General features: G+C 37.3%; 1 long non-coding RNA gene across 1 annotated transcript in view; it reads right to left on the bottom strand.

Moving 5' to 3' along the window:
• Positions 1-568: 568 nt before the first annotated feature.
• LOC141946830 (uncharacterized) overlaps positions 569-13,823 on the bottom strand; it is a 38,802-nt gene continuing 25,547 nt past the window's right edge. The window contains exons 2-3 of the long non-coding RNA XR_012629944.1: positions 2,072-2,148; positions 569-600 (exon numbers count right to left, since the gene is read on the bottom strand). This is a non-coding gene — a long non-coding RNA (uncharacterized LOC141946830). The remainder of the gene's footprint in view (positions 601-2,071; positions 2,149-13,823) is intronic.

The following is a 13,823-nucleotide window of genomic DNA, read 5'->3' on the forward strand; positions in this document are numbered from 1 at the left end:
AAAGCAAGAGAGTTATGTAAAGTGTTAAAGGGAAATAAAGATTTTATACATACCTTAACTGTTAGCATGAGTAATACACAAAATGGATTTGGTTTAGGTTATCAGCTTTTATCCAGATTATCCAGACAATCAGCATCTGGTTTAAGTCCCTATGTAACCATCTGCAGTAATGTCACATGAAGGATTAGCCTTATCTGACATTTGTAATGAATATATGGATAGAAGGAGAGGAAGGAGTGTGAAATGGAGTACACTTGTTAAAACTTAAAATCAGGTGAAACCACATCTATTTGCTGATTCTGATAAAAACTGTGGGGTTTTTTAACTTTTCAAGCATTAGTGTATGTATTAAAAAAGCAACATATCCTCACTGTTTTTTTAAAGAAAAGCAGGCAAATTGAGAAAAAATAATATATTTTTATGTTTGACCTTTTAAACATAACTAGAACATTAAATAAAAATAAAGTCTAATTCTTCATGTTCAGTTATGACAGATGGGTGTGATCACAAAAACATCAAAGGCAGGCTTACCCTAATCCTGTATAGTGGTAAGTGCCTCCTGAAAGGTCCTGAGTGCCTTCTAATCCTACTGAGGATAGGCTGCAAGTGCATCAAGAGGTAATGGGAGTAAGTAACAAGGGTAATAGTGGGCTTTCCTATCCATAGGAGGAACAATACATATCAAAAAGATCTGATGTTAGGAAATAACCAGATTTATCTAAACATAGAGATCAGAAAGTGAGAAGATGTGTGTTTATTTTCCACTCTTCATAAGCTATATATTGTATGTATAGTATGGCCTTAGGCACAGAGCATGTGGCTCTAATTCAGAAACTCTGGCTTCTCTTCCAGGCTCTGTTAGCTGCACAATATTGCACAGTGCCCCCAGGCCAGTATCTTGGCATCAGTGTCTTCTTTCCACAAATGAGAATAAAGAGATCCTATGAATAAAATGAGAATAAAGGATCCTATAAACTTGAGGCAGGTAGCACTACCTTTGGAAGAACAACTGAGTTGGAATGACCGTCGATCAGGTCAAGTCCACCAAGAAAAATCTTTTCATCCTAAAATGGCCAGGTGAAAGGTCTAAATGAAGACTGGGCTGAGCGTTTTGAGGCTAGGTGATATGAGAACATAGTAAATAGTACTGCAGTGGAGTGTGGCAGCTAAACAAACAAGGTATATTGTGACAATGCCAACCACTCCTGCCCAGTTTAAAACAAGCCTGCTAAGTCAGGCAGCACAAGTACCTTACGCAAAGTGACAGATGATATCTAGGGTAGCTTAAGAACTAAGCCTCAGCCAGTTTTATCTCATCTCAGTGAAAATCTAGGATGACTCCTATTGGTCATGTAAGACATGAATATCTCATTTCCTTTGGTGAAATGGCCACAATTAATAGCTGATATTAAAAAAACGCTTCTTTATATGTGTATTATTAGATGTCACATGTCCATGAGGTAGCTCAACGCTTTTTTTTTTCAGATATCCAGATACTGCTGTTACCAGGCAGAATGTCACTAATGACTACATTTTATAAATTTGTGTGAGACATTTTTATAGCACATGCTGTATTGGCACCATTGCCCAGTACTGCATGCAATTACTTTGTTGTTGCTGTTGTTGCTGAGGGCCAAGCTCTAACAAATTAAATTTAGAGAAGGGAAATAGGCTTATATGCAAATGGAATTAAATGCTGACACAAGGATAAAACAGCACTGGATTTAGACAGGGCTCTCCCCCTGACTTTCTAACCAATCATTAGATTTAAATTGAGCAGACAGATTCATCTTTGATTTAACTCCACTATAATCAATGGAACTGCAGCAGGGATGAACCTGGAGCAATATGTTTTTGACAGTTTTTATGCAATGGCTATCCAGAATGAAGTAGATGAAACAGATTTTGCTTATAATTTATGAAATTATTTCCCCGTCCCCAAATCCCTACATCAAGGAAATTAGTTAGTGCATAAAAATGGATAAAGTAGGCAGCTGCATGCCAAATACCAACTGCTGACCACAGGCTCTGTACCCATAAACCAAAAGCCAAAATATTTATCTTGACTTACCTGTGATCCAGAAAGAACTCCCTAATGGTGTAAGTAGAGCTGGATAATTGCATGGCTTCTTCTCTATATCACTTGCACTGTATAAAAACAATGAAGTACCTTTAGTGTTTCTATAATATCTGAATCACATACAAATAATTGCTGAATTTAGAAAATTATGTTCTTCGGTGATCTATAGAAGACCTAAGAAGAATAATGACTGTTGGTCTGATCACTGAATTAGATGAGATCCATATTTCAGTAAACTTTTAGAACCCCTGTTTGCATTTTGTGCCTTTATTACATGACTGCTCCTATACATGGGTTCCTTTCTTACCTGTCTCCACTGGCACTTCTTGTGGAAAGAATAAATTGTTTATCAAAATACTTTGTAAGTTAATGTAGGACCAAAGGACTCTGGCAACATGCACTGTATATGGAACTAATGAGGAACCAGGGATCATTGCTTGTACCAATCTGACAGACCCTGATTTTTTTGGCACCTTGTTTTTGGCACCTAATCCTCTTTCATTTTTCTCTCTCTCTCTAGTTTTTCATTGCTTCTTTTCAGCTGACAGCTCATTGCTTATTCATTTATTCATGGGTCTTATTTTTTTGGTTTTGAGGAATCTTTATTCAATGGTAAATTCAGAGGAATTATAGTTTGTTATTCTGCACAGCCACTTCTCTGTATTAAAGCCATCAAATGATACAGAGAACTTCTGTACAGGCATGAATTTTTACCCTTATTGTGTCACAGTTTTCACTCTTACCTTACTTTCTCCCACATAAACAAAGTTCTAGCTTCTTTTTCACTGTAGAAATAGATATAATGCTATCTTAGGTAACTGCTAATGGTTAACCACCCACATTTGAGGGAAGCGTAACAGACTTCCTATTGGCTCCTATGACATAGTCACCATCAGCCAGAGTTTGCAGATGATCTGGCTGAAATGTTAGAGTAGTATGTGCTTTTTACTTTGAAGCCCATGGAGCCCCTGGGTCCACAGTAGGTAATTAAGAGAATATTGTCAAGAAATAAGTCCGTGCATTGAAAACATTTGTTAACTGCTACAGTAGAGTTATCCTCAGCTGGCAGAGTGGCCTTGGGACTACAGCTTCTCTAGGCAAAAACAGCAAAGCAGACAAATTTCAAAACACAAAACTTATTTCACAGCAAGACTCACTTCAGATCAAATAGCCTTAGCAAAGTATCAATTTCCTTTGTACACCTTGGCTTCCATATATAAAAACAAGAGGTAAGAATCAAACAAGACAAGTATCTAGCATTGCACTTAAATTGATGGGATTACTGATCTTTGTTTACATTTGCTGTTCTGTAGTAAATCACTAGGGACATAGCAAAACAGTGCTTCTCAGTAGTATTATACTAAACAAAGGTGCTAGAATCAGGTCTGAAGCACACACAAACTTTTTTCCTTTCCTCATATGTATTTCCTTCTTCCCAACCCATGAAGAAAGAAAAAACAAAAAAAGAGATATTTGCTACCAACGCATTTTGCTTACTGGAGATTTTTGAAAGCATAATCAGAATTACTTTGGCAACATGCAGTCCTATCAAAATATAAACAACTAAGAGAATTACTGTGGTATCATGTATTTTAATGAAAAGCTAGTTCCAAAAAAAAATTTAACTAAATTATGAGATAAGCCAATAAAAAGTGAGGAAACCAACTGATTTCATAATACACATCCAGCTTTAAAGAGAAAGATAAAATACTGCCTTTGCAAGTACATAACTGTATAACTTACAGGAAAATTAAGATTTTACAGTTCAGCTACTAGTATTTTCCAGAACATGAAGCATGAAAGCCTGAGTATTCCCCTTTTTTCAAGTTTTTACCCTGTTCATATTTGTTACCACCTTCCCATCATTTATGTTTCACTGATTTCAAAACACAGAAAATGGTCCATCAAAATAAAACATTTTCTAGATGTTACAAACCGTATTACAATCCTTCTAAATTTTCACCATGGAAACTAGTCATTTTCAAGTAGTACAACTTTATGCTTACTTTCTGGAGTTCTAAACATTTTGTTCTAAACATTTAGTGATTCGGTATGGTCTGGTAGTAGCATACCCTAGAGTAGTCATTCTTATGTGAAGAAAGCAGAGTTAGAGATGGTAACTAATATTAGCATGAATTCAGGGGTCCAAGCAAAACTAAGGTGCAGTCTCTTACTTAAGAAGTCAAATCTGCATTAAACTGCCCCTTTGAATACTACTAATATTAGTATAAAAGTTTTCAACTCAAGCATTATAAGCATTTTTTTTTCTAATCTTTCAACAGATGAAAAACAAAGAGCATTTTAAGGAGTGAAACTTGCATCAGGTCTTACATCCAGGAAAAAAACTTGCTGGATTACTATCAGCCTCATAGAGTAACATTAACAGCTTGCCTTGAAACTTGAAAAGGTAAGTGGTCCATTAGTTTTTAGATCTTTCTTCTACTCTAGCTTTGAATTTCTCCTTTTTGCCTACCAAAATAAGCACACTGATTTCTGGTTGCAAGAATGTTATTCTCCATGTGTTTCTTATGTCTGCAAAGAATCAGTTTCAAAACCAGTTAGGGCGTTCAAACTGAAAAGAGGCTGTGCATATAATGAGTTAATCATTTCCCTGACATATTATAGGGGTTTACATTGAAATAATAAATAAAATGAATCTATTTAGTACTCTTTAAAATGCCTTTCAGTTCTGCGGAGTGACTGGCTGCTGTTCAGTGCAATCTCTCTGCGGCTCTGGAGCCCCCTGCCGTGATGTGAATATGTACCTGCCGATGCCAAGGCGACAGGGGCGGCTGCCTTTGCCTGGGCCCTTCATCGGGAAGAGCTGGCTAAACAAACCCACAGTTGCGAATGGTGCTCAGCGCTCAGATGGACATACCATCTTGTGCCCTGAATATTCCCTCTTCATTTTTCCCCAATGCTAGAATCTTCTCTCAGTCTCTCTCCCAAACTAAATGATGTTCCTAAAAAAAGTTTTATATGCCTTTGGTTAGAAAGTAGTAAAACAGAGAGTCAGAAAAGAGTCTTTTATACAAAACAAAAGAAAACAAAAAGGATCCAAAATATTCAAGTATGTAATCATCATAGTAATCAAATGAATATCCAAAATAAAAGTCGATAATGGGTGCATTGTGAGAAACTGCCCCATTAACTGGTGAGCAGCCACAACACAGACAGAAAAAACAAATACAAGGAATCATCCAAACACAGAATCTGAGAACTATTCAGTGAAAGCATTCTACCACCTCTAATATGATGAAACATCCAGCTTGCAAATACAGAGTCCAAACAGTGCAGGGAAAAAAGTTAGGTACATTTTTAACTCAAGTTAAAATGAACCATTGGATGGCACTGAACTGTGAAACAGGAGAATCTGGATTCTGTTTGCCGTGCTGTGTCTGACTTGTTATGAAATCTGAAGGGGTCGCTACATGACTCTCTGCCTCAGTATCCTTCATTCCTATTCTCAACTCCGGTCAGATACAGAAGGTATGGATCAGTTCTCACAGTGGGTATATCTATGCCAAAATCAGAAGAGTGACAGAGGAATGTGAGTGAAAACATTCCCAGGCTAGCTTTACTCTCACTGGCCCACTCAACTAGCCTAGTGAGATTTTAGTTGCCCCAATAAGCACTCAGGATGTTTGGCAGATTTTTGCATCCTGTCCATGTTTCCTGTCAAAGTACCTTGATGAAGCTTCTTTCAGCTGTGCCTACCAGTCCTTCCCTCTCTCCACTTAATTACAGTGTGCAATAGTCACTTCCTATAGGTGGCACCTGGATCTCAACTGGATCTTTAGGTACCACTTTACAACACATAAAATTAGGTGCTGCTGAAATACAAGCAACTTTCTTGCAGTGATGGTTTGTTGATGAACTAGCCCTGCCTTTCTTCAAATTTGGTGTTTAGAAGCATCTCCTGCAATTCTGAGTAATTCATGCCCCACCTGCCTAAAGTGCAGATCCCTGCACTCAGTGTCCTGAGCCTCAAAGAGCCAGTCCGTGCCCTCTACAGCCAGCTCTGCCCTGCAGCACAGACACATACCTGTAACATGCCAGGTGGCAGATGTACTGCCTCATTGACTCCTTGTGCAAGCACTCCAGCAGCCACTGCACAGGTGGTTGGTTAATGCCAACAATATGATGCATATTTCCTGTGCTGAGGGGAACTGCATCTTTCAGGAATTGTATCAGGCTCTGGCAAAAAATAATACAGCTAGGGAGAACATATTTCAATATGAGTGAGCTAATTATAATTTTGGCTCCTAAAGCTTTTTAACAGCCAAAATATAAAGTCCAGCTGGCATGTCCTTCCGCCTGCCTGAAGGAAATAATCCCAATTTATAGCATAATCAAAAAACATGTTTCCATATTTTTGGGGTTTTATAAGTTACTGCCAATACATCATCCTATGGAAAAGCCTCAGATTGCTTTCCAAGTGATGGAGTGCCAGGAAGAAAAAGTTTCAATGTATACACATTTTACTGCCTCTACACTGGTTTAAAAAGCACACAGGATTGCCTGGCTGGAAGTGAGGGGGAAAGACAGATCAGTCAAGTAAGGACTTTGTGAATCACATAGCCCTGTGCAATTAAGGGGCCATTGTTAATTTTCAGATTGTCATAAATCCATTGGAGAATTTGAGACAATTCAAAAACCAATTACAATAGAATGAAGAGGGGATTGGGCAATCAGCTGAAATGAAATCCAGCCCACAGAAACAAAATGTTGCAAGAAATCAACCCTGAAATATGCTGGGAGAATAAAAAGCATATGGAATTGAGCAACTGCGCACGTATAGTCTTTTAAAGATCAAGGTTATTTGGTATGAAGGCAGAGGGTGTTGCATACTCTGAACACTGTTTTGCTAAATACATTGGGTCTTACTTGTTTCAGTCAATTATATACTAAAAAATGTTGAAACTACCACAGATGTACAGGAAAGCAGCTGTATAGTTTTCACTCACTATACCTGTAGTAATAAATAAATAAATATGTTTCAGAAAAATACTATAGCACTACTTGCCCTGAAATAGTATTTTGAGTATGCACCTGCAAGGGCAGATAAATTTTTCTACATCTCATAACCAAAACACTGCACCACAAATAGCAGTTTGCAATGATCAAAACAGCATTCATATGTCTATTTTTAAGTGATGTTTCTTTAGAGATATAATTACGGTTTTGATTACTTGTGCACTGATGTAAACTAAATGAAACATTCTAGGTTTTATTGAAAAAATGTAAGGGACCAATCCTACAAACTTTATTAAAATGAGTAAGTCTTAAATAATCAACAACATAGACTTCAGCATGGTTCTTTATGTGTGTAAGAAGTTTATGTAGTACCCTACATGACTTAAAGCCTAGACATGTGATCTTGATTAGTAATCTGGCAAACCAAGGATAGGAAACCACATTTACTCTTCAGCTGACAGTCATCTTGTGGGATCCATAGTACTTGAAGTGTTGTAAAGCTTAATGTTGGTTCAAGTTCTGCAACTGGAAGTTGAATAGGGTATGCCTCCTGCCTTCTATGGTACATTATGACTTGAATGCAATTTTTTTTGCCAAACTCATCCACTCTATATTTGTATGCTTGGGTATTCAAATTCCTTCAGTTTAAGTCAACACTTGCCCAAGCCATCCTGTCTAACACCAGAATCTACATGGAGAGGGCTTTGCTAGCTAAGTGTCTGAAGAAACTGCTAGTTTCAGCATTTCTGCAGTTGCAGAAATTCTGTAATATTTTTTTCAGTAGTTCAAAAATGTGCAAACTTAAAGCATGCTTTGGATGGCAATGAAGACCAAATGGAAGCCTGCCTCTACACACTGCCTGCTACTTCAGCCTTTGACCTTTATAACACCAAACCCTTCAACTGTTCCCTGTGCCTCTCCTCAGCATGCATTACATAATTACACTATAAAGGGTGTAGTTTGAAGTACGAGTAGTTTTTGACCTCCTAGTTCAATCTATTGCTACATTATCATGACATATATAGATCTGTTATAACAGTGAAGCACCTATCAGTCTCCCAGTACTAATACCTAGTTATTTACTAGCAACTACAGCCAGAACCCTGATTTTCTCTCAGGATCCCTGAGGGTTTTCTCTCTTATCAGTTAAATACAAAATTCCATACATCTTTAAACCTTTACTTTCCGGGTATCTTAACTACATGTCCTTTTGAGATAACATTTCCTTGGTAGGGATCAAGTTTGTGGCCAGCCAAAGCTGAAGAATAGCAAGCATTCAGGGACAGGAATCATATAGCAAATTTGCTGAAAAGATTATACAAGTGAGGGCTACTAGCACCATGTGGCAGTGAAAATAGCTTCCTGCATCCAGAACAAGAAAATACCAGGCCACTGAGTCACATGTTATGGGGTAGTGGAGAGGACGGGGGAAGACAGAATACTCAAAAGCCATCACCGTGACATGGTAGGAAGGAATGGACTGGTTTCCATATGGACAACAGCACCGGCTGGAGCAACCACCCCTAGCACATCAGAGGTCTTAACTGAGGTGAGCTCCTGAGGGAGGATGCAGTTCTCAAGGTCTGGGGCTGCAGGGATTGCCAGGGTCCTCTCCCTGGAGCTGGGGCAGGTGGAGCTAGTAGTGTGTCTGGCAGTGAAGACAGCCCACATCATCCTGGACTGTATTATCAGCATAATCAGCAGATTGAGGGAAGGGAATAGAGACTCATCACTTGTTACACCACATCTATAATTCTGTATTTGGGTTTGGGATCTCTGCAACTAGAAGGACACCAGTAAACTGGTGAACCACCAACATGGTCAGGGTCAGAATATATATAGGTTTTATATATATATACACATATATATATAAAAGAATTTCATGGATGGTAACTAACTGCAATAGAAATGGCCACAAGCATTTCTTGACTCACAAGAGGCTATAGGCTAGAAAAAAAAAAATCTAGGTGATATATTTGATGTATATTTTCCTATTTTTCTCTAGTTGACTTTTTTTTGGGGGGGGGGTGCTACTGTTAGAAATTGTATACTGGGCTATACAGACCTTTAATGTGATTCAATATGAAGCTTTTATAAAGATTATTTTAAACTGTTTCACTAACATGCCAAGTTTACTATCTCAAATAACCACATAGCATAACTGAAAAGAATCCCAATAATTTAGAGGGGTTTGGATTAGCTCCTGTTTTCCATAAGGAAAGTATGAGGTTCAGGAGACTGGAAGACAAGATGAGCCATAGGAGAATCAATCTGTCGACATGGTCCACAAAAGTCTGAGAACTACCAAATCACTAAGTACTCAAAATTGTGTGCAAAATATGAATAAAATATTGATTTCATTAAAAATGTTAAGGACTACTTAATTCAACAACATTTTATATGTTTGCATATTTATTTCCAAATTTGCATATCTGTTTGCATATATCTTGTAAAGCTGAATGTTAATTATACTTTAAAATCATGTATAAATTGTAACCAAGAATGTTGTATGAATTTTGGAAATAAGAGACACACTCAAGTACCATTAATTATAAACTGCCATTTAAAGCATACTGAAGCAGACCTCATATTGAAAAAATATTGAGCCCTTGACAAATAAAAAAGGCAGCAAGAGTTATTAACTGGTCTAGCTGATTAAATGGCATCTCCTAGTAGCATAGCACAGATTTCTTTTTTTTCTCTTTCTCCCTCCAGATCACGGCTTACTTTTACTCAGAAGAGACACATGATAATTTGCTGGTCAAGACAAATATTGCTATATACTGCAAATATGATACACTGGTTTATAATTTCTGTTTAGGGCAATTCTCTTCTTGAAGTTTTCTTCATATATAAATGACAGTCAGTAAATATGTAACAACAGACAAATAAATCTACATGGGTTACTTTAGTGGACTATTGTCAATTGAGGTGAGTTGAAGTGATTTTATCACATGCTAATTAGGTTTGTGAAATGATTCTGCGTAATTTAAAGAGCATTTACACAAGGTCAAATCTCAAGAAGCCTCCGAAAACCTAGACTCGCTAAATACACAAGACATGATGATCTGAGTATCACTTAAAGTGGCAATTAGAGACGGTCAGCTTTCTAATGTTTTAGATATAAATCCAAGGTCAGGTATCCCAGTAATCATTAAGAGCCAGGAGCTTCCTAAAAAACTGTTGCTTAAGAATACTGCAAAAGTATTATTTGCTCTTGTGGTTTTGAGATGTGTAGAAGATCCATTAATATTGAAAGAGCAAAATTCAAACTTAGAGCTCAGATAGAGAAGGTCTGGCAAGTTAGTGCAGATCAGTGTTGCTGCCCTTAACAGTTACCTATCTCCGCAAAAGGTTATCCCCTTAAGCAGGGACAGCAAAAAGGTAAAAATCCACACCTCTCTCTAGTCACTCCAAACCTGACATCTTAATTTACATGAACAATGAAGCTGAGTTTGCATTAATCCATCAGGTTGAAATGTATATAAGCAAAGATACAAACTCACATATCTTGTGCTAGCTTTGCCTCAGGGGTGGTAACCAGTGCAAGGAGCAGAATGACAGCCAAGAGCAGTGAAGTCTCAAACTTCTGCATGCTCTATGCAAATAGGACCACCTCCATCAGCTTTAGTGATGTTGCACATACAGATTAAATTTGGCCTGCATAGGTCTGGCCTAACATTGGCATGTTATCAACCATTCACACTCCTTGGTCAAGCAAGGGAACTTTCTTCAAATCTATGGAAACTTCTTTGTGTGATCTGTATTTCCCATTAGAACACTACAGCAAGAGGGAGAGCCAAGACATGCACCACAGAAATACAATTCTGTGGTTACCACTGTGTTAAAGTTTGATTACAGGAAAATAGCCAAAGAGCAGCCACCTTTTACACACAAAACTCCCATGTAATTCTGTGTTCTGTGACACCTATTCTCCCCACACATCCTTTCTTCTTCAGCCCACACTTGAGACTAAGCAAGTGGTTCCATTAGAGGACAGACATACTGTAGCACAGAGGACTATGGTTAACATTTAACCTTGCTTCTACTGCCAGGCAACCACTGTTGACATATGCAGAGTTGAGTTCACTAAATTTTAATAGCCGTGGATTCATGGCATAATATGTCAGTGGTAAAAAGTCAGGATGAATTTTCTTGCTCTCTGAAGGAAAATAATATGAAATCCTATGAGTTTTGACTTTCAATTTTTCAAGATGTTCTAATTTTTCTGATTTTTCTTTCCCTTTTCACTAAATAGTCTGAGGAAGGAAAGAAATGCCCTAATTCCCATGACCTTTCATAAAATCACATGCCAACACTTCTAACAGTAACTGATTCTTGGCCTTGGTTCTTTCGCCTGTATCAATCATGTAAGTATTTAAAAACAAAAACAAAAAAACCCACCCAAAAGCACAAATGAACAAAGAGTACTTTTATCAACATGGCTCTGAGTTGTTAGTGAATATTAATTAAACTGTTTAGATCCTTCCTGAGGTCAGGTATATTTTTATATATGCACGTGTGCACAGTAAAGCAAGATAGTAAAGTGTAGAGCTTAGAGAACTTATTTCTTAAAATTAGCAAGCAGCACAGCATTAAGCATGGCTGTATAGAGCAAAAAACTTCCACCATGGTTAAAAATGTAACGACTAAGTTACCAGCCATGTGATGCTTTTCTTCCAATGCTCACGTCCTTCACCTACAACCACAGAACATTTATTTTGAAATAAGGGAAAACTGTGCTTCTGCTTCTTGAAACTACGACATCCCTACAGATAGGAGAGAAGAGAGGAACCTGGAAGGATGCTGTAACTTTCACAGCTGTAATTTTCCATTCTAATGAGGATCTATAGAGAATGAATTACTACAGCACTGGACAGGCAACAAATAGTTCTTCCTCCTGATAGATTACACTCTAACAGCAACAGAATGTCATGGTTGAGGCACTAATGAGTATTAGATAACCCATCTGTTTGTAATAGGAGCATTCTGTAGTTCCTGTAATAGAAGGACATCATACTGATATTTTCTTACAGAAGGGTCTAGAACTAGATTTTTTGAAGAATCGGGATCCAAAGGCAGGTCTTTGTTGTAAAAGTGCCAATTGCAAGGACAAGCCAAAATCCTGACTCAATGCTATGCATTCCTCAAACTCTGGTATGACTTTAGATATCTATGTATAGGATCCACTTCTTTCTCCGAGCTTTCACAATTATAGTTATCTATTTAGGTAAACATGGAAGTAATATGGCAGAATGATCTAAAAAGATTGCAACATATGCTGAACTAACATAGCTCAAACTTTAATTTCCTCTGCTCTTTTATTATGGTTTGCTACTTTGACAGAAAACAGCAACTGTATCAAATTTGGGACTCAGTAACTAATGAGTAGGTGGTAGTGGTATTGGTTAATAATGGTTCAGAAATATTAATAAAGCAATTCACAGTTTGTGTCATCTTTGTTTAATTTTAGTGTAGGTAGGTAATTCTTTAAGGTCTGATAATAATCATTGTAGTTTGGTATAACCAAGACTTGCAAGACGAACAGAGGTAAGCTAATGTCTAACTAAAATATTTTTCTTGATTTTTCAAGACTAATTATCCTCTAAAGTGTTTTAGCAGCAAATAAGCTTCTTAGCTGAATATATCACATCTGCAGCCAACACTTCTTCATTTATGCAAAAAGTACAAATACCAGTGTAGTCGGTGATTTTCGTATGCAGCATGCCTTAGATGACTGCTTTACAGTATGAAGCAAAAAGTAGAAGACCTCATAAAGGTACTTACTCCTTACTATTTAGCAGTCTTAACTTTCAGTGTGATTCCCAATCAGTGAAAGAAATGGAGACAGAGGAGAAAGAAATGCAATTTTCTCTCTTTTCAAATTACAATAAAGAATAAATACAGAAAAAAAATGCTGTGAGAAAGTGGAGGGAATTTTTTAGGATGATTGCTATACCTTGTCATTGTAGTCTTATCAATAGACCATATTCTGATGACATTTCGTGAAGAACTGTGCAAAAGTTTCAAATTTTACAGGACATTTTGGTCTCATTGATATTTGTAAAAAAAGGTCTTTACTTATTGCAAATACACCTTTAAATCATTAAAATGTTAGGTAGCTGTGGTTGGAAATGAGCTACTATCTTGTTTTTTCAGGTACTCTACAATGTGTGTCTCCTAGCCTTGGATCCTCTAAAGGTACAAAAAAGGCCACGGGCCTTAAAAGACAGTCCATCAACTTCTGGTCTAGTCTGCCGGCTGTGGTTGTAGCCATGATAAAGTGATCTCAGGCAGAGTCTTCTCTGAACATAACAGTGATCCACAAAGGAAAACATAAGGGTTGTGCTGTTTTTCTGGTTTTATATATTTTACAGGATGCCAAAATTATGTTGTTTTACAAAATGCTTAAAAGTTTATGTTTTGCTTTTTGAAATACAAGGGAGACAAGGTTTTGCTCAGTGCTAACTGGAGGGGGTGGAAGTGCTGAACCTTTGTCATTTTTTTTTTCTCTCACAACTGTTGTTGCTCAGCATTTGAGGCATACTGAATATACTTGTTATGCTTCTTATGAACTTGAAGACAGCATTTTATATAGTGTATTATCAATTACTCCTGCTGGCGGGGTAAGGTCAAGGGACCTGCATGGGAGATTCATTTTTTAGGAAAAAAATGGCAAGATGGACGTCATCAGATTTCAATGGATGTGATTAATAAAATAACAGCTATGTACCAACTGACCAATAAAAGGGAAATGCAAGCTTTC

The sequence above is a fragment of the Strix uralensis genome, chromosome 8 (genome assembly GCF_047716275.1).
Source record: "Strix uralensis isolate ZFMK-TIS-50842 chromosome 8, bStrUra1, whole genome shotgun sequence".
NCBI lineage: Eukaryota > Metazoa > Chordata > Aves > Strigiformes > Strigidae > Strix > Strix uralensis.